Genomic DNA, 20,337 nt, shown 5'->3' with positions numbered 1-20,337 from the left:
GAACTTGTTTTATTCATGTGAAAGGAAGTTACAGAAACAATGTTTGACTGATTGTAATTTGTTTTTGTCTATTGTTCATGTCTTTATTTTATTTTATTTTTTCTGCATTTCATAGGCTTGTCATCTGGTTGTTGAGTAAATGTTATGCTCCATTGAAAAAGATTGATATGGTCCAACTAGCAAAGATTGTAAAATGCTCAGAGTCAATGTGGAAGTTAATTAACATATCATACAACTGTTGAAGCATGCGCGCATTCTCAGTATAAGCTACCACGAGCCATGGTTCACAAATACAGCAGAGTACTTCAAAGGCTGGCCAAACCAAGAGTTGGCATGGGGTGAGTAACTCATACTGTGGTTGTCCTACATTCCCACTACTGGTCAGATGAACTTTTATTCAATGCTGAAGATTTGAAATGATTTGTTTTAATATCTAAAAATAATTGGAGAAAAGAATTTCTGTTTATGTTCTCTACAAACTTCAACATTACTGCGTTTCTTCTTCTTTATCAACCATGATACATATGGAGCTCCCACACATAAATGTCTTCTCTAAGATTGATTTGATACAGAACTATGGAAAGCTAGGTAATGGCTGCAACTTTCTTCACTTTTTTTTTTCCTTTGCTTACACATGGCTTGCAATGTAACTGTGTGGAAAGGTGATATGATATTATGGGGTTTTACTGCATTTGGAAACGAGTTTTCCTGCAATTTCATGTATGTGCTTTTGACACAGGTACTTGCATGAATTTCTTACTCAAAGAGATGAATTTGACACCATTGCTTGTTGATCCGGCATCTACATATAATTGTGAAAGACCAGACTTTGTACGTATTGAAGTGGCTGATTATATACAGAGTTTGGCTACCAACATGATTTTGAGTAAGACTAGTTTTTGCTTTGAAGCAAAGTTTGGGGTTGAACTTTTGTAGTTAGTTGCTAATATGTTTATGGGCTAGCCTTTGTAGGTTTTGGGGTTTTATTTTGTGAATTATGTAGAATCATGAATCAAGATGAGAAAATTAATGGAAAACCCCAATTTTTGGATGATGAGAAATGTACTTCTAGATCTTTTCCCACCACCAGCAACTAGATGATTATTTGCACATCATTCTTATATATATGAATTTATGTATATAAATGGGAAACAAAACACTAATGTCAAAGAAAACGATGTCAATTCAGAGATTACAAATCAGTACCTAAAATTGGACTGATGTCTCATGATTATGAACATATCGAAATGTCACCCAATAATCGATGTACACAAAACCAATGCACATCGATATCTAAACACCAAACCGTTATCTACTGTCAACGTACAAATCAGCTGTTATAAAGTAAACCGATTTACCATGAAATATAGGATATCGGTTTTGAAAAATAGAAATGATGTCTACAAAACTACTAGACATCGTTTCAACTAACGAAAAACGATGTTCCTAGTAACATAAAACATCATTCTTAATAGATTAACTGATGTTGCCTAAAGGTACATACATCGTTCTCAGGAGAATAAGGCGGCAAGATGCACGTAAAAATGGACACGAACAAACAAATTTTTTTGGAGACTGATGTCTACGAGAGTATTAGACATCATTTCTGAAATTGTAATCGATTTAAATGTTCATTTAAGTATTGTTCGAGATATACTTTATTAAGCATAAAATGTGAAAATATGAAGAATTAAATATAGTTAACATATAAGATTATGATGATTATAACGATTATACATCGATTTGTGTTTTAGAATCGATGTTGGTGGTTGTCTGGGACATCGGTTAAAAACGCGCTTATACTGATGTCTATATATTTTACATCAGCCACAAAGAGATCGGTCAGAATTTAGTTTTACATCGGTTCTGGACTGATGTAAATGAACAGAATTCTAGTAGTGTCCTGGCCTTTTAAGGATGACTCCCGCACCACAAGCCTTAGCGTACACCGAGCCGTCATCATGGAGATATCATTCTGACACTTGACTGATATGGGCCATGTCTGTTATGGTGCCATCCTCCCGTGTTGGTCCGGAAGTGGGTTCCGCTTGGCACTCTGTGAGCTCAGCTATGAAATCCACAACTGCTTGGCCTTTCATGGCCATTCGTGGTTTGTACTCAATGTCGAACTCACTGAGCTCGACTTCCCACTTTCTTAGGCGACCAGAGTGCTCAGGAATTTGCATAACCTGCCTCAGAGGTTGATTTGTCAAAACATGAATGGTGTGAGCCTAAAAGTACTGGCGGAGGCGCCTAGTGGGGATGATGAGCGCTAGGGCTAATTGCCCGAGGGGGGTGTATCTTGTTTCTGCTTCTATCATACCCCTGCCGGCATAGAACACCGGGAGCTCTTCCTGTCCTTCCTTCCGTATAATGGCAGAGCTGACCGCTAGGTATATGTATAGTATTTCACCTTGTACAGGTATGGAGAGGAGTGGGATTGCTGCTAGGTACTCTTTCAAACTCTGGAACGCCACCTCACAATATGGCGTCCAATCCACCTCTTTTTGGTGGGACCTCTTTATAACTTTGAAGAATGGGAGACATCTGTCAGTGAGTTTTGAAATAAAGCGGGATAGCGCGATTAATTTGCCCTAGAGGCTTTGAACATATACCTTCTTCTCAGAGGACTACATGTTGAGGATTGTCTGAACCTTGTCGGGTTAGCCTCTATGCCATGTTCGCTGACAATGTAGCCTAGAAATTTGCTAACGGTAACGCCAAAGAAGCATTTCTCTGGGTTGAGGCGCATACCGTAAGCCAAGAGGATGGCGAATATGATGCGAAGGTTGGCTGCATGGCTGCCGGCTTTGATGCTTTTGACGAGCATATTGTCCACGTATACCTCTATGATTTTGCTGAGGTGTTTCGTGAACATGGCGTTCATCTGCCGCTGGTATGTTGCTCCCACATTCTTGAGGCCGAAAGGCATGACATTATAACAGTATAAGCCTTTGTCAGTTGTGAAGGTGGAGCACTCTTGGTCATCGGGGTGCATTTTGATTTGGTTGTAGCCAGAGAAGGCATCCATCATGCTGAGCAGCTCGTGTCCCACAGTGGCGTCGACCAGTTGGTCGATAAGCGGTAGTGGGAAACTGTCCTTAGGGCATGCTTTTTTCAGACCCTTGAAGTCTATACACATACGCCATTTGCCGCTGGGCTTTTTTACCATTACTAGGTTAGAGATCCACTGCAGATAATTGACTTGGCGGATGAATCCTATACACCTCTTCCCTGATTGCACGATACATGTCCTCGTCAAAGGCCCTTCTTTTCTATTTTACGGGGTAGAAGAATGGTTTGATACTTAGAATGATGATGTCAGGAGAGATGCGTAGGACCATGCGAATACAGCGGCATTTTCTTGTAAGCATTGCGTGCGCTCCATCGCTATCTCAGGGGAGAGTTGGGCGCCAATGCACACTGTTCTCTCTGGGTGCTTGTCAGAGATGCTGACGATCTATGGGGATGTCTCCGGGTTGACAGGCTCTTTTCTGACATATTTTTCTTCGTCGTCCCTGGTATCATCCATTTTATCCGTTAGTGATAGTTGACTTCTTACCATCAGGATCTCATGACGGCACATCGAGTGTGTCACAGCTGTTGAATAACACTCTCGCGCAAGTTGCTAGCTTCCTCTCACTCAACCGGTGCCGTTGGGGGTGGGAAATTTCATGAGCAGCATGTATCCAGTGATAATACATTTCAACTTATTGAGCGTTGGGAAACCAATGATGGCGTTGTATAAACTGAAATAATCAATGATGATGAACTCGGTGTGTACCTCCGCTATGCAAGGACTAGTTCGGATAGATAGGTGCATATAGTCTGAACCTAGCGGTTGTGTGATGTCACCAGAGAAGCTTAGCTGCGGTTCATGGTCCTAGAGGAGTTTTCTGTTGCGCTCAAGCTAATTGTAACAGCCATTGAACATGACATTAATTGCGGATCCGCTATTGACTAATACTCTTTCCACTGACCACTTGTCGAGTATTGCGTCGATTGAGAATGGGTCGTTGTAGGGAAGGTGTACACCACGTTCGTCCTCCTCGAAGAAAGTTATGGACTCCCAACCGATCTTTGATAAGTTAACGGATCTCTCGTAGCGGATGTTACAGATTTCCTTTAGGTGGTTGCCGCGTGCATAATGCTTTCTTGCCATGTGCGACATATTACTGATGGGTGCGCCGCCATCTATTTTGTTGATGCGATGCATCGAATCAATGTTGGCGACCACTGGCGCTGGTTGACGCACTTTAAATTGTTCTAGCTTGCCGTCCCAATAAAGTGTTTCAATTGACGTCTTTAGAGCGTTGTGACCGCTATCCTCGTGGTACTTACAACACTTACCGGTGTATCTTGGTTTTCCTGTCCTTGGGTACTTTCTTGGGGGTGGCGGTGGGTTTGATCCTTGCATTGATCATATATCTCCTCATAAGAGGCAGTAAAAACTATGAACACCATGTACCGTTGGGAAGACCTGGCGTGCTTGTTGTTGCGGTTGTCATTATCGAAAGACTGATTGCCCTTGCTATGGTATTGCTGGTCCTTCTGCCACTTATATATCCTGATAGTTAACTTATTGCCATTCTCTTTTCTTGTCCTTCAGGGATGTAGCGGATGATTTGTTGGCGATTTCCTACTGAGTGAAAGAAGGCTGAGTTGTCTTGGCGGGAGTTTGTGGAGGTGGCAGTGTCTCACCATATGTAATGTATTCTGTCTGTGCATGGAGGACTGCCTTGCTCATGACGTGGTCATATGCCGCGTTTGGCAAATTGTAATTGAGATGGTAAAGGAATGGTTCCTTTAAGAGCCCTTGTTTGAAGGCTGCCAGCACCATCTTTTTGTGAAGGTCGCAGCACTGAGATGCCAAAGCCCTCCATCTTGTGACGAAAGCCTTTAATGATTCTTTTGTTCCCTGTTTGACGCTGAACAGCTAGCTAGTATTGTGATATCCTGCCACTAGGAGGATGAACAGCAACAAGAAGGAGTTTGATAACGCAGAGAATGGGTCAATGGATCTGGGTGGGCACTTGAAGAACCAACTTATTGCTTCACTATCCAGCGTTTCGCTGAACAAGTGACACAGGGTAGTTCATCAAACCCCTTGTTGTTAGTTACCTTCTTAAATGTGTCCATATGCACAAAGGGGTCCGTTAAGCCGATATACTGAGCGATTTTTGGCTTTTTTGCATACGCTAAGCCTAATGGTTTGTAAGATTCTTGTCGTAAATGGTCCTGGCCTTGATGCGAAAAGTGGGTTTTTGATTTTCCCTGGGGCGCCTGCCTCTGTTTGGACCAGTCTTTCTTCCAACTTCTGCATTTTTTACAAGATCAGGGTGGTAACGTAGTTGGCGGGCCTTACTTGTAAATTGCGTTGGGCCATGTTTAGGTGCTGTCTGGGGGCTGGCGGATTCTCCTCTATTCTTGCTCGCCTTGTGCCGAGGTTGGTGCACGGTTGTGACTCTGCCTCCTGTACCAACACTAGTCCTAGTAGAGGGCCCAATCCTACTAGCTCAGGGGGATTTAGGGAAACGCCCAGTTGAATTATTGGCGTTGACCTTATCCTTATCCCAGCATTTAGATTGACTCTCATGCTTCGCGAGTTCTCACTCCGGGTTGGGTTAGTGTTTGCCTCCAGCACCTTCTTTAGGTCGTCGAATTTGGACATCAGTGATTCCCCTCTATTCTTGCTCGCCTTGTGCCGAGGTTGATGCACGGTTGTGACTCTGCCTCCTGTACCAACACTGGTTCTGGTGGAGGGCCCAATCCTACTAGCTCAGGGGGATTTAGGGAAACGCCCAGTTGAATTATTGGTGATGACCTTATCCTTATCCCGGCGTTTAGATTGAGTCTCGTGGTTCGTGAGTTCTCACTTCGAGCTGGGTTAGCGTTTGCCTCCAGCGCCTTCTTTAGGTCGAATTTGGACATCAGTGTGGCTACTTGCTTCTGGGCTTCCGCCTTTTCCCTTATCTCTTGCTCTCACTCTCTATTTGCCTTATGGAGATCTGCTAGTGCCAATTCTAGTTTAGCCGCAAGGTCTTGTCCTGGAGGCTGGCGGTTATTGCCAGGGAGATTTTCCACCACTGACTGGGTGTGTAGAACTAGAGGGGTATCTTGGGGTTCAACTCCGGGGTTGATCGGAGTATTAAAGAGTGCGCGGTTGACGGCAACCGTTGGATTAGTGGGTTAGGGGTTAGCTTCACCGCTATCGTTAGTCATGGTAGATTATGGTGGGATGTCCTTTTGTTCAAGAGTTCTCACAGACGGCGCCAATGTTAATGTCTCAAATTTAGCTACAGCAGTAGCTAAATCTTGTTAATGCTGGTCCAAGTTTGGACCACTACTGAAGAAGTCGTAGCCCCAACGCCACCTGTCAAGTAAAATACAAAGGGTGTCAAAGGGAGACCACGGTTGCCGGTCTTCTCTACTTTGATGCCTAAGTCAGGTAATGTATTTATATTGACAGAATAACGTTAGGTAAGTAATAAATGCGTAGGTAATAAGAAGAGATGAGTTGACCTTTTATAGGTGAGGGAGAGACTAATCTCTTCTTTGTTTTTGATGTGGGACTGATGTGCTTCAGTTCCCAGCTTCTGATGCTTCAGCGAGGTGAGCTTGGTGCGGCGCGTGTGGGCACGTCAGCGGTGATCTCGGGCTAAGCCATAACTCAGGTGATAGCCTATTTGGCGGTGTTTCCGTAGGTCACACCCTTGATAGCTGCAGTATGAGCGTGGCTCATTGTAACTAAGTATGCTTAGGCAAATACTCATGCAAGTACAAGAGGAACCATGTGTTTATGATGATGGATGAGGATTTCTTATCCTTAAATCTTTGATTTATGGTTTATATATCCCATGCACGGGATGGGTAATACACTAAATACACTAATCATATTTTGTTTGTTCAATTTGAGTTCTCTGAGTTTGGAGTTCAAGACAACAGCAGAATAGCCAAAGACGAAGAAGAAGAAGGAGAGAGAAAAAGAAGGAGACTCCATACAAAGTAATAAGGGTATAAAAGTCATTTTGTTGTGAACATTATGTCAAATGTCGTTTTACCCTCATATTTAACGGCAAATAGACGGAATTCTAACGGAAATATCTTATTGGCTTGGTTTTCAAAATTCAGGTACCTAATTGATTGCGTTTAAAGTTCAAGTACTATCTAGTTTGGTCCTTGAAAGTGGGGTCTAACCCCACTCATGATAAAAACCCTTTCAGAAAAGACTATAACATCATCTGTGTAAACAATTTAAAATTTTGTTTAAGGATTGAAAATGTCATTCATCATATTTTGAAATTCTGAATGAGCATTTTTAAGTTTGAAAGGCATACCATTTCATTCATTATGTCCAAAGAGAACATTAAATACTTCTTTGTATTTGTCTTTTTCAGCAATTTGGATTTGCCAGAAACCATATTTCACGTCAAATTAACATTTGCTTGTACTGATTTTTTGGTATAGGTGCTCGTTTGTTTGGTATCTGATCGAGTTGAATGGTTCAATATCAACTCCAGTTTCAAACTTGTAGAATCACGAACTTTCAAGACAACAATCTCAGAGGTTCCATCCCCAACACTATAGCCTCAGTGAGTTCTCTGTTAGAACTCCATGTTGGGCAAAATCACTTAGGGCATCTCCAACGGTAAGGGTCAAAAGCCATTTTGGCTTTGGCTCTTGTGGCATGCATCTCCAACCGTTCCCAATTCTCAGCTATTTTGACTTATGAGTCAAAAGTGGAGCTAAAAATGACTAAGGAAGCTAGAATGAAAGCCATATTTCTTCATATGGAAGATGGTGGATCCCCAGCTGCACATGGGTGGTGAGGGGAAGATAGAGGCTTAACTGTAGTTAATTAATTATCTAAAATGATTAATTTATTAAATGACTTTAGCTTTAGCTTTTGACTAAAAATGGTTGGACATGCAAAAATTGAATGAATAGTTATGACACTAGAGGAGTCAAATTTTGCATATGACTTTGGCTTTTGACTCCATTGTTGGAGATGCTCTTAGCTGTGAGATTGGAGGCCAGCATCTTTGCCAATTGCATTAAATGTCAGTAGCAACATTTTCCAAGGACCAATTGGACTACTCTTTCCGAGTTCACTGCATTAGAAATCTGGAACCTCTCTAAAACCAATTCTCAGGTCAGATACCCTTATTTTTAGGGATCAATTGGTCGCCTTGACACAATTTTTACTTTCTAACAATCAGTTCTTTGATGTAATTCCACCATTTGATTCTTGGGTTAGGGTCAAAATATCCCGAAATACAGGTATCAACAAATATGTGCCACACACAAATGGATCTTGTCCTCAACAATGCGGCAATGCCACAGAAGGAAAATGTAGAAGCAAAGAGAAACATATCCAAGTATCTAACAACAGAGAAAGAAAAGAAGTTATGTTATAGACATAAAGCATCTCTTGCTGTAATATTCTCTTCTCTCTACCCGGTCACTAAAAGTCGTTAGCATAATCAGAGAGACCCTGGTCAGATTCAAATGAATTGGCAACATATTACAATACTTATACGTTTCACTACCCTGTTTCGTGTTTTACAACAATGACCATGAGTCCATGACCAAGCATGATCAGTTGGAAATTCCAACTTGGAATTGGAACTGATGATGATGCAGCAAAAGTTGGACTACATGATCTATGCATCGAAGCTAAATGAGTAGTGAGAATTGTGCAGTGGCATCGCCAAACAGTCTGATTAAAACTAATGCATGACAGCTAAGTGAGTAGTGACCCCCTGAAATCACTTCATGAATCTACATAGGAGAAATAGATGCATACACTCATTCAGAAAATATAGAATTATAAATGCTGAAAGGCTTCTCCTGGCTCAAAAAAATTCAATACCACATAGATGAGTTCCGTAATTTGTTCTGCTTAGCAAGTATAATCAAAAGTCAGTACATCAATGAAATGTTATTTTAGGCATCTCCGGTCTTCAATTATCGCTATCCATCTCCTCGGCAATATAATTAAGTTTTGTGTTTTGAGTGAGAAGATGACTCAAATTGCCGGAAGTAATCAAATCTCACAGTGAAATGACATTTCATTCATTATATTCTTTTGCAATCCTGTCTGGCCATTTTCTTACATTTTGCCTGATTCATTTGATTCATAGTGAAATGTCATTTTCAAATAGGAGTGGGTAAGGTTTCAATACCTGATGAATATTTCACACTTCATCAGCTTTCTAGAATAAAATCCAGCATATGCTTGTATCGCTGTATTTAAACAATTCTGCTCAAATACAGATTAGACTCAGAAGTAAAACACTCATTATCAGAACCACATCTGGTGCTACAATTTTCACTATGAAATGCTTGTTGTAACTGTTAATAACAACTTAAACCAACATTCTCTACTCTTCTTCACCTATCTAAGAGAATCCAACATAAAGTTACTGGTAGTAAGATAATACTGCATCAACTACAGCATGAACTAAAGAAGTGACACGGTCTACACCTCTCAGAATCAAAGTATATCACAAGCATAACTGATGATGCAACTTTGAGCATGAAATGATTGGACCCACATTCTCTACCAATTGCCTTCCTCAAAATCTAACTGGGCACAAGGGGGAATACCAGGTTCCCAACTACTACCAGTGGTACATCAAAAACCTATCTGAAAAGTTGACAGTCATCTATTAGCTTAAACATACACCTAATAAAATGGATGGCATCTTCGGTCCTTGCACCAAATTTTAGAACTAACGTACTGTAAACAGTTGACCATGAACAACAACACAAATTGTACTTTTTGGTTACTTTGACAGTTCTCCTTTATAATCAAGAAATGCAACCATTAAAACTGTTTTGCCATCCTTCATAACAAAAATAGTGAAATGTACCCTCAACAAATAGAGATACCAAGGAGTAACCAAGAAAGGTTTTCTGCTCAATGTCAAAATGATAGTAAATAATAGGAACCAGCTTAACAAAGTTGGAAACAGAAGTACTTGCAGAATTATGAACTTACAAACTATGCAAGTACTTGAAAATTTCATGCACGAGGGAGCACCAATCTTTCAATTGTAATTAGATGCATGTCTCTCAGAATGATCAGAATGGTTCAATACCAGCTCCAGGTTCAAACTTGCAGAATCATGAACATACAAGGCAAGAATCTCAGAGGTTCCATGCCCAACAATATAGCCTCAATAAGTTCTATGTTGGAACTCCAGCTTGGGCAAGATCACTTGAATGGTTCAATACCAACTCCAGTTTCAAAGTAGCAGAATCATGAGCTTTCAAGGAAACAATCTCAGAGGTTACATCCCCAACAATATAGCCTCAATGAATTCTCTGGGCAAAATAACTTGAGTGGTGATATTGGATGCCAACATCTTTGTAGATGGCTTCAAATCTCAGCAGCAACCTTTTCAAAGGACCAATCCAACTACTCTTTCTGAGCTCACTGCATTAGAAACTTGTGACCTCTCTAAAACCAATTCTCAGGTCAGATACCCTTATTTTTAGGGATCAATTGGTAGCCTTGACACAATTGTTACTTTCTAACAATCAGCTCTCTGGTTTCCACCATTTAAGTCTTGGGTCAGGGTCAACATATCCGGAAATATGGGTATGAAGGCAACAATGCCAGCAGCAGAGAAGAAAGGAAGATCACATAAATTCAAAAAATAACAAATCCCTAAGAAATGCCTGATTTCTGCATGGACAACACAAACACAATAAAAAAATGGATCCTCAACCCCAACAAAAGCTTTGCAGGAGGGAGCACCAATCTTTCAATTGTAATTTCATGCATGTCTTTCAGATTACTAAATTTTTCATCATTGGGATTATTGCTTACAAAGACTAGTCAACCCAACAAAAGCTTTGCAGGAGGGAGCACCAATCTTTCAATTGTAATTTCATGCATGTCCCTCAGATTACTAAATTTTTCATCATTGGGATTATTGCTTACAGAGACCCTATAAATTTACTATGTTTTAAGCAGAGACAAATTGAAGGCTCTAATCCAGATTATATCAGAGACTGAAAACAACAGTGAACCCTATCAAATGGTAAACCATTGATGTGATAGGATAACAAGTGAGCCACTTCTTACATCTTAGAGGACTTCATGGACAATTGGGAACATCAAACATGAGAACCATCATCTGAAACGATCCCAGCGACAAAGCCCACCACCACAAATACCAATTTTAACTAAAACCACCTTTAGGTTGCCCTCCAATTTTCTCAATAGCTCATAACAGAACCACTTGCTAAAGAAGTCCTAGCCGCAGATGCAACAAAAATTGATAAATGGAGCTTAAATTGCAGACCTTAGAATAGATTGTTTAAGATTTGATCAAAAGATGCCCTAGCTAGTTGTGCTCAGTATCAGAATAACAATTCTTTCCCTGCAACATATGAGCACTCTGCCTGAACACGGAGGATTTTTTTAATTTTGATATGAGAAGTGGTACTATCCATCTGCATTCTTCTTAACAAGAAAATACAGGAAAAGGGAGAAAACAAAACTTCTCCCACCATCGAACCTTTGTCTCCATCAAATATCAGTTGGAATGGTCTGAATGGTTCAATACCAACTGCAGTTCCAAACTTGCAGAATCTTATCAACATAAACTTACAGTATCCCCACTATTGCCTCAATGAGTTCTTTGTTGGAACCTCATGTTGGGCAAAGTCACTTGAGAGGTTCAATACCAGTTGGAATGGTCTGAATGGTTCAATACCAACTACAGTTTCAAAGTTGCAGACTCTTATTAACATGAACTTACAAGGCAACAATCTCAGCAGTATCCCAACACTATTGCCTCAATGATTTCTTTCTTGGAACCTCAAGTTGGGCAAAATCACTTGAGTGGCAACAATCTTATTAACATGAACTAAACAATCAGCAGTATCCCCAACAATATTGCCTCAATTACTTCTTTGTTGGAACCTCAAGTTGGGCAAAATCACTTGAGTGGTGTACCAAGGATGCCAACATCTTTGCAGATTGCTTTAAATCTCAGCGGAAACAGTTTTAAAGGACCAATCCTAACTACTCTTTCCGAGCACACTGCTTTAGAAACTTCGTATCTCTCCAATAACAATTTCTCAGGTCAGATACCTTTATTTTAAAGGGATCAATTGGTATCCTTGACACAATTGTTACTTTATAAGAATCAGCTCACTGGTGTATTTCCACCGTTTAATTCTTCGGTCAGGGTCAACATACCCGGAAATAAGATGCCAACATCAGGGAAATAAGGAAGATGACATAATTTCAAAATTGTGGAACTGTGAAAAGAGAAATCCCTCAGAAATGCCTCATTTCCGCCTGGACAGCACAAACACAATCAAAGATGGCTCCTCAACCTCAACAAAAGAGGGAGCACCAATCTTTCAATTGTAATTCCATGCATGTCTCTTAGATTACTAAATTTTTCATCATTAGGATATGCCTAACGACCATCACATTTTCTCTAAAGCTTACAGAGACCCTGTAAATTTACTCTTTATTAAGCAGAGACGAATTGAAAGCTGAATGCAATGTATATATCAGATTCAGATTATATCACAGATTCAAAAGCAAGTCACACACAATAGACTGAACCCTATCAAATGGTAAACCATTGATGTGATTGTGAAACAAGTGAGCCACTTATTACCTCTTAGACGACTTGTTTTTCAAAGTGAAGGGCTGTGGTGGAGGGTTGGGATGCTTCTCGGCCTCAAAAGGGTCCAACCAGTTGAGAGGGTTTGCGATTAATTGGGGACAATGACCAATGACACTGCCAGCAGACACCAGAAACATCATCTGAAACCCACCACCATTAATACCAATAGCAGAATCTGCATCAGCTCCTCCGCTAGCTTTCGCCCTTTCCAATCCATCTGAAATTGAATTAAGCAAAAAATAGAGTATGGATGCGAATTCATGTTGCTCACGTGTTTATGCTTGTTTCCCATTCATCTCGTGTCTTTGTGTGTGCTTGTGTGGGTGTGTGTGCATAAAGTAAGAAAGGAGAGAGAGGTGGAGTCATCCTCGTCTAAAGCTTCCTCATTTTTCTTGCCTTTTGTGTGTAATGTCAAATCATTCTCCATCCAAGCCGGACAAAAGTGCAAAATTCCAAGAGCAGCAATAACTTGGGAGTGACTGGGAGGAGTTGATGTTATATTGATGGATTTTCCAGCATAATCACACCTCAAGCAGGAACATTCAGGGAGTGGATGAGGGATAAAAGACATTGACTTGGATATTGTGGAGGCTTCTAATAACCCATCAACCAATCTCTTTCTCAAATGCTTGTGCACAGACATTAGCCATGTCTGGTTTGCATGGTAGAGGTGGTCACTGATTTCTTCCAAGAGCCTGACGACTTCTTTTCTGTGTTCACGAAAACAATGAAAAATATAGAGAAAATAAAGTAAATCATCATCTTCTTATGTGCACATCTACTACTTTTTAGACTTTGATGTGAATTCACAAATGTTATAGAAAAGTATGTCTTCATCAAGCAAGCAACCTGAGATTACTTTCTTTTCCACCTATATATCTTATGTATACAGAAATTTTTTTGTGTTACAGTTAATGATTACAGATTCAGCTTATCCCAACTCACAGCTATCAAATATAGGAAAGAAAATAGCACCGAGTATAAATTATGCCACAAGATTAGATTTGTTGTCTAGGACTCTAGGAGCTAAATGGTCCCCCCCACCCCCAAAGGACATAAAACAATTTGTTTCCATAAGCATATCACGCTTTCAAAGATTAAGGAACAAGAAACTAATTAAAATAATGCATTTGATCCTAGCTAAGACCTTCGCCAGGAATAGGCTAACAGCAGTTAACAAGTTCAAATTCTACCTTTTTCAATCTAATTCAAGGAAGGAAAAAAAAAAATCTATGACAATATTTACATATTTTACTGATTGTGTGCATGTGTAGTCTAGTCCCATTGCCATCACGATAAAATTTGGATGTCCCATTACCTGTCGTGCAAAATTTGGATGTCCCTTACTATCACGATAAAATCCAGGAATAAATACATCAGCTTCAACGCATCACGTAATCAATTGCACCCCACAGTAGTTTATGAGCGTTTGTCCTCAATTCCATAGCTGTACTATCAGGCTTATTATCACTCTCAGCGACCCATCCCCACCAACCTTCAATGTTATATGATTTGGGCCTGGCTGAAGGCGGTGGAAGTGGAAGTGGAAGAGGACGTGGCCCTACAGTTTTCCATGCTTCAACCTTCTTCTCTTCCTCAACTGTAGGTGGACTCCTGGGATTACTTTCAAAGAGGTTAGCCTCATGACCATAAATCCTACTAAGCTCCCAGAAAATGCTGAGGGAGGTCCCATCAACTACATTTTTAAACATTGCGAGAAGAGGGATCAATTTCCTTTGGCCACCAAAAATTTCGCCCCCAGAAACATATATTATTGTGTCCCACAAGTATCCATATGCACAAAGAATAATACCAATCTGTAACAAAAGATAGCGGTAAATTTCTTGCTACGTATACTAGTAAATGTATAGGATTAACTAAACAGTGTTCACTTCATCCCTAGGATGAGTGATGAACGTTACGTTTGTTTTGTGCCTAATTGGTATCTCACCTCTTCTGGCATTAGTGGGCAAGAACCTTTTAGTCGTTGGTTTGCAGAATTCACCGTAAGATTCCCCTTGACAATCCCATGTTTTTTTATCATCCGCTGTCTTTTGTGCCGAATGAGTTTAGTGTGTACATCCTTGAGTGGCACCAACAATAAGTATAAAGGCATAGAATTTTCCCTAGAGTATGAATTATAAGATGGATGATGTTTTTGGCTGCAAGTGAGCCAAGTGGTAGATAAGTACCTTGAACCTCAGCTTGTTGAGGCTCATGAACGAGCTCGTATCAGTTTGGTAGCATTTGATTCATTTATACCTAGTACATAAAGTCCCATAACTACTCATACAAAGGTCCTTTGTTTCATCAATATAAGGCCCTTCAACAAAAGGTTTTGTTAAGGTTTTATCTTATTAAAATTCTACACACAAATCCTGCACAAAGGGAACGATGCTAGATCAAGAACCTAATGCCATTTCAGAGCTTACCAGTCAATGAATCATGCCTGTCCATGTGAGCCTCATCCTCCCATGATCTCCAACCATCAATCTATTCATAATATATAGTTATTTACATTATCAAACACTGAACCAAAATGGAAGCAATATTGGATATTCTACTCTCATATTTCAGTATATAACCAACATCTTAACACACATAACATAGCAGTACAGTGCAGGGAAGTGATAACATATCCACACACAAACACAGCCACCCACCCATACCATACCATAATACTAAATACTAGGTGGAGATACTGAACTGTTCACATCTAAGGTTGAGGCAAGGGATGTTGATAGTGTAAAGGACCAAGCACATAGGATAACGGGAACATGCCTTCTCTATGTGAAAGTAGTCATAACATCTCAACTCTGGAACTAATACAGGAAGACCAATAAACGAAAGATATAGACCTATATTCACTGTATTTCTTATTGATTGGTTATGTTTCCTTTTCTGCTTTAATCGTGAAATATGCAGGCCCTTTCTTTCAGGGTTATCATAGTGAAATGAAATACATTCTCACTTCTCACTCAGGGACACTTATAATGCTATGATATGTTTTTTATTCAGCATACAGTTGTAAATATGTTCTTTTATTCAATTATACCTTGATATCAAATGAGTTTGAGAACAATGGCAGAATCCAATTGAATGTAAAGAATGATTGGAGCTCTAATGGATTTGATCCGGTTAGGCCCGGGATATAAATAAGGAGGGATCGAGTTCCCTTGGGTGAAAGACCCTAAACCCTATTGGGGCTCGTGGATTCGAGCGGATAATTAAGTATGGATTGTGCCTCCCTAGGGTGAAAGACCCAAAACCCAATCGGGAATCCGCTTGGTACGGGGTGTGCTCGGTGGCCTTAATGCTAGCAATGGGCTCTAACCGGGAAAAAGAGTAAAGAAAGAGATTGTTATTTGACAAATTCAAAAGAAGCATGATGAATGAATGTTGCCAATGGCCAAACTCGATATACACATTGGACTTGGCTATTTGGATCAAATAATTATCAAAGATGATGATGCGTTCTGATATGAAAGAAAAGGTAATTGTGAGAAAAACCAAAGAATGCAATGGACAACTCAATTATTTTCAGTTTTGATGAATCTATTGGATCTGTTAGCTGTGTTTGGCATAATGGAAAATGATACCATGAAGATATGGTCAGTGTTACAATAATAAGTGTGATTAAATATGTTGATTATTTGAGTTGGCTCCTTGAGCAGTTTCATAGCTTCTAAATATGCCTAAGGCTTTGTGTAAAGTAGCTGAAGATGATCCATATTTAGTGGTAGTTTTTATGAATGTAATTGCCAGTAAATGGTATGAGAACAATGGTTGCTTATGGCAACCCGGAGTTCTGTGGTAAAATGCATATCCAACTATTAATTTTCAAAGGAACAAAATGCAATTCTAATATCCAGTTGCGTTTTGAATTATGACCCAGAGTTTGCTCCTTTCGCCACTAGTGTGAAATTAGGCTATGTTTAGGTCTTTAGGAGATGTCATGCTCTGTACCGCATGAACGACACAGAATAAGATAATGGCATATAATGTTTGTGTCGTATAATGATGTAGTTTTAGCATCCTAAGGAACTAGGGAGTGGTCGTGGAGAAGAGCGGGTGGACCTTCCCACGTGTTTTATCCCGGGGCTTCCTTCCACACGTGTAGCGGACCTTCCCACGTGTTTCTACGGGAAAGGGCTTAATGTTTTGAATCGGGCTTTGGAATTGATTTCATGCCTATCCAAAGCACAACTCCTTTTGTTACCTTCAGTTTACGAGCTTTAACCAGAAATGATCGACGCTTTGAGGCAATTAATGGCCAACTATTATGATAAATTTCGAGGACGAAATTTCTAAACGGGGGGAGTTTGTAATACCCTGTAAATTTGTGACACAAACTATATGATTAGTTAAGATGAAATTTTTGAGATTAATTTTATTATCTCGATAATTATTTAAGGGTGCCTAGGACAAAAAAATTTCTGAAATTTTCAGGAGTGATGATGTCCAATTTGAGGACTGGGTAAGTTGGTATTAAAGTTCCTATCGAGATGAGTCTGTGGAAATTTACATGAAATTTTTCGGATACTCAAGCTATTTATTATTAAAATTTATTTGAAATAAAGGGAATTTAAGTGGTTGAATCTGGATCGTTGTCTATCACCGCTTAATATTGACCATTGAAATTAAGTATATTTAAGTTTAGACCAACTAAGGAAAGGGGGAGAAGCTTCTTCTGGCTTCGTGAACACACGCACAGTCTCATCTCTATCCACTCACTGACTCATCGACGCCGCCCAAAAACCAATACTCCTAATCTCTCTGATTATTATCATGGGTAGAGGAAGGAGAAAAGAAAAAGAGGGAGATCGAAAGACTCGGTCTCTCGGGAACCTAGAGAAATTCCCCTCTCTCTCTTCTCTTGCAATTTGTAGGAAGCTTTCTGCTTTCTTTACATCACCAGTAAATAACATAGCAAGACATAGGATTCGATATTAATTATCAATCCGATCACAGCTTCGTGAAGCGAAGATTCACGTAAATTTCGCTAAACCATGCGAATTTCATCTTTACTTGCTCTTTCTTGTCGTTGACACAGATCACACCAAGACTGGCATCACTATGTTTGATTCTCGTGAATAACTCATCAGCTAAGCCATGGTTTGATGAGGAAACGTTGAGGTACACACTCCCTCCTTTTCAACTAGAAGGCGATATGCAAGAGCAATGGCTCTGTTAAATTCCCCTGATCAAGGGTAAACTTGTTGAAATTCTGGTAATTTTCCAATTCGGGTTTGGGGTGTTACAAAATATCCTCAACAATTGCCTCCACTAGTTCATACTCATGCCTGGTATATATGGATGAAGATAAAAATCAAAGAGTTAGCATGTAGCGAGATTACTATTCTTCTATGAATCAATCAAATTGTAACTCGTATAAACTACTGCAAAATGAAGTTACAAAGTTAAATACCTAATATTTTGTGATTGTGAATGAAACCCATAAACATTGGCTCCTGTTGTCACAGCATCCCTCCACTTAGACACCTTGGATGTGGTAAGACCACCCTTGCTAATGTTGTATTTCACCGAAACTCATCTAAATTCTGTGCTTGTGTGTTTTTAGCAAATTTCAGGGAAGAATCAAAGAAACATGGACTATATCATTTGCGAAATAAACTTGTTCGTAAGCTGTTAAAGGAAGAACATTTGAGTGCTGACTCTCCATCCATAGGGTCGACCTATGTTATATATAGGCTTTCTCATACAAAGGTCCTTGCAGTTCTTGATTATGTGAGTGATTTAAGCCAATTAGAATTTTTACTTGGAGATCAAGTTCAGTTTGGCCATGGAATTTTGATACCCTGTGAAGGTATGATATTTATGAGGTTTTTTGAAGGGTGTGCATCACTTGTATCTTAATTGTAGGTACACAGACTACAATGCCAATGAGTTAAGATTACCTTTAGATTAGGTACAATTAGCTTAATGGTAAAGTTCAATCTTGAGTGATTTTGGATTGCTATAAATATTGTGGGTTGCTGACTTACTGGTAGGTTGCTAAGCTCAAAAACTAATTACTTGTTTATTTCTTGTAAAGTATGAATAAATAACTTTGGACTATTAGGAATACATATCAGGTAATAACAACTAGACAAAACAAAATTTCTCTCCAATCCACCTTGTCTTCTAGTAATTACAAATCCACATGTTGGGATTACTATAATGGATCATCGGATCATCCTTTCATATTTTCACTTTAATCTCTTCTTTGCAGGAAAAAAGAAAAGAAAAAAAAAAATTCACTCCATTTTGGCTCGGCTCGCATTTTCCCTCCAAATCTACTACACTATAGGGTAGCCGCCCAAGAAACCCGGACTGAATTGCTAACCCCATAATTGCACAACCACAACAAATATCAGTCACCAACTCAAACTTATATGACATGAAAATAAATTTCATGTACGTTACTATATCACCATAATTTGTTGTGCACACGTGAATGGTAGCTATATTATGTAACAGATCGTGCAAACACGAAGTCCTAATATTTCACCCAAAGGGGGTGCTTATAGTTCTGGGTTTTTGCCCTGGACCACTGCAACCTCAAGTATGACTTCAATAAGTTATCATTGATTCATAGGTCCCTTTTCCCTTTAATTTTTGTGGTCGGTTTTTTTCTCTTTTGTGTTCAGAAAATTCCGAGTTTTCTTAGGAAGTGGAGCTTTGAAAGCGAGGTGTATTCCTAATCTTGAAATCGAAGCCTCGCTTTTCTAATTTTCTTTTGCTAAACTAGGTATATATATAGATGTATGTTGACCACAAAAAAAAAGTGTGTGTGTGTCTATATATATATATGGTCATAGGTACCACAATGGAAGATACTGTTATGTGTTGGAGTTTATTGGATGTTGTAATTGGTTTGGGACTTAAGTAGCTTGATAAGGAAAAATTGAGATCAATGTGAATGATTGTTTGTAAAGGTGAAAGTTTAAGGAACAATTTGATTACAATGAAACTTATGATTGCACTAGACTAGTTAACAGATATAATGATCTTTGATTAGTAGTTTGGAATTCACATTGAGTTCATATCAAGTATTTTGAATAGCAGCACTTACTGCATAATTTATAATTGTGTGCTTAGATGTACGAGGGTCTATATCCAAAATTTTTATCATGCATTTCATTATTATGACTATGGTTATAACAACAATTTAAAACCTTGTCATGAAGGCATCTCCAATATCATTTTAAGAGATAATCTTTCCTTTAGAGTGCTTTAGGTGTCTCTACATACTACATTATAGGACAGCCACGCAGGAAACTCGGAGTGAATTACTAACCCCATAATTGCACAACCACAACAATTATCAATCACCAACTCAAACTTATATGACATGAAAATAAATTGCATATACGTTACCATATCACCATAATTTGATGAATTTGTGCAGACGTGAATGGTACCTATATTATGTAAAAGATCAAATCATTGGCGCCTTAATTGTTTAACTAGTCTAGTGCAATCATTGGCGTCTTAATTAGATTAATGGTAAAGTTCAATCTAGAGTGATTTTGGATTGCTATAAATATTGTGGATTGCTGACTTATTGGTAGGTTCATTTTTTTTTTGAAGTGCTCGTGAGCAAGAAAATATATTCATAAGCCATAATAAGCCGTTACATACCCTTCCGCTGCCATCAGACAAACAAGAAGGTAGT

This window comes from Rosa chinensis, chromosome 6, assembly GCF_002994745.2.
Source record: "Rosa chinensis cultivar Old Blush chromosome 6, RchiOBHm-V2, whole genome shotgun sequence".
Taxonomy (NCBI): Eukaryota; Viridiplantae; Streptophyta; class Magnoliopsida; order Rosales; family Rosaceae; genus Rosa; species Rosa chinensis.
This window is presented reverse-complemented; position numbering follows the sequence as displayed.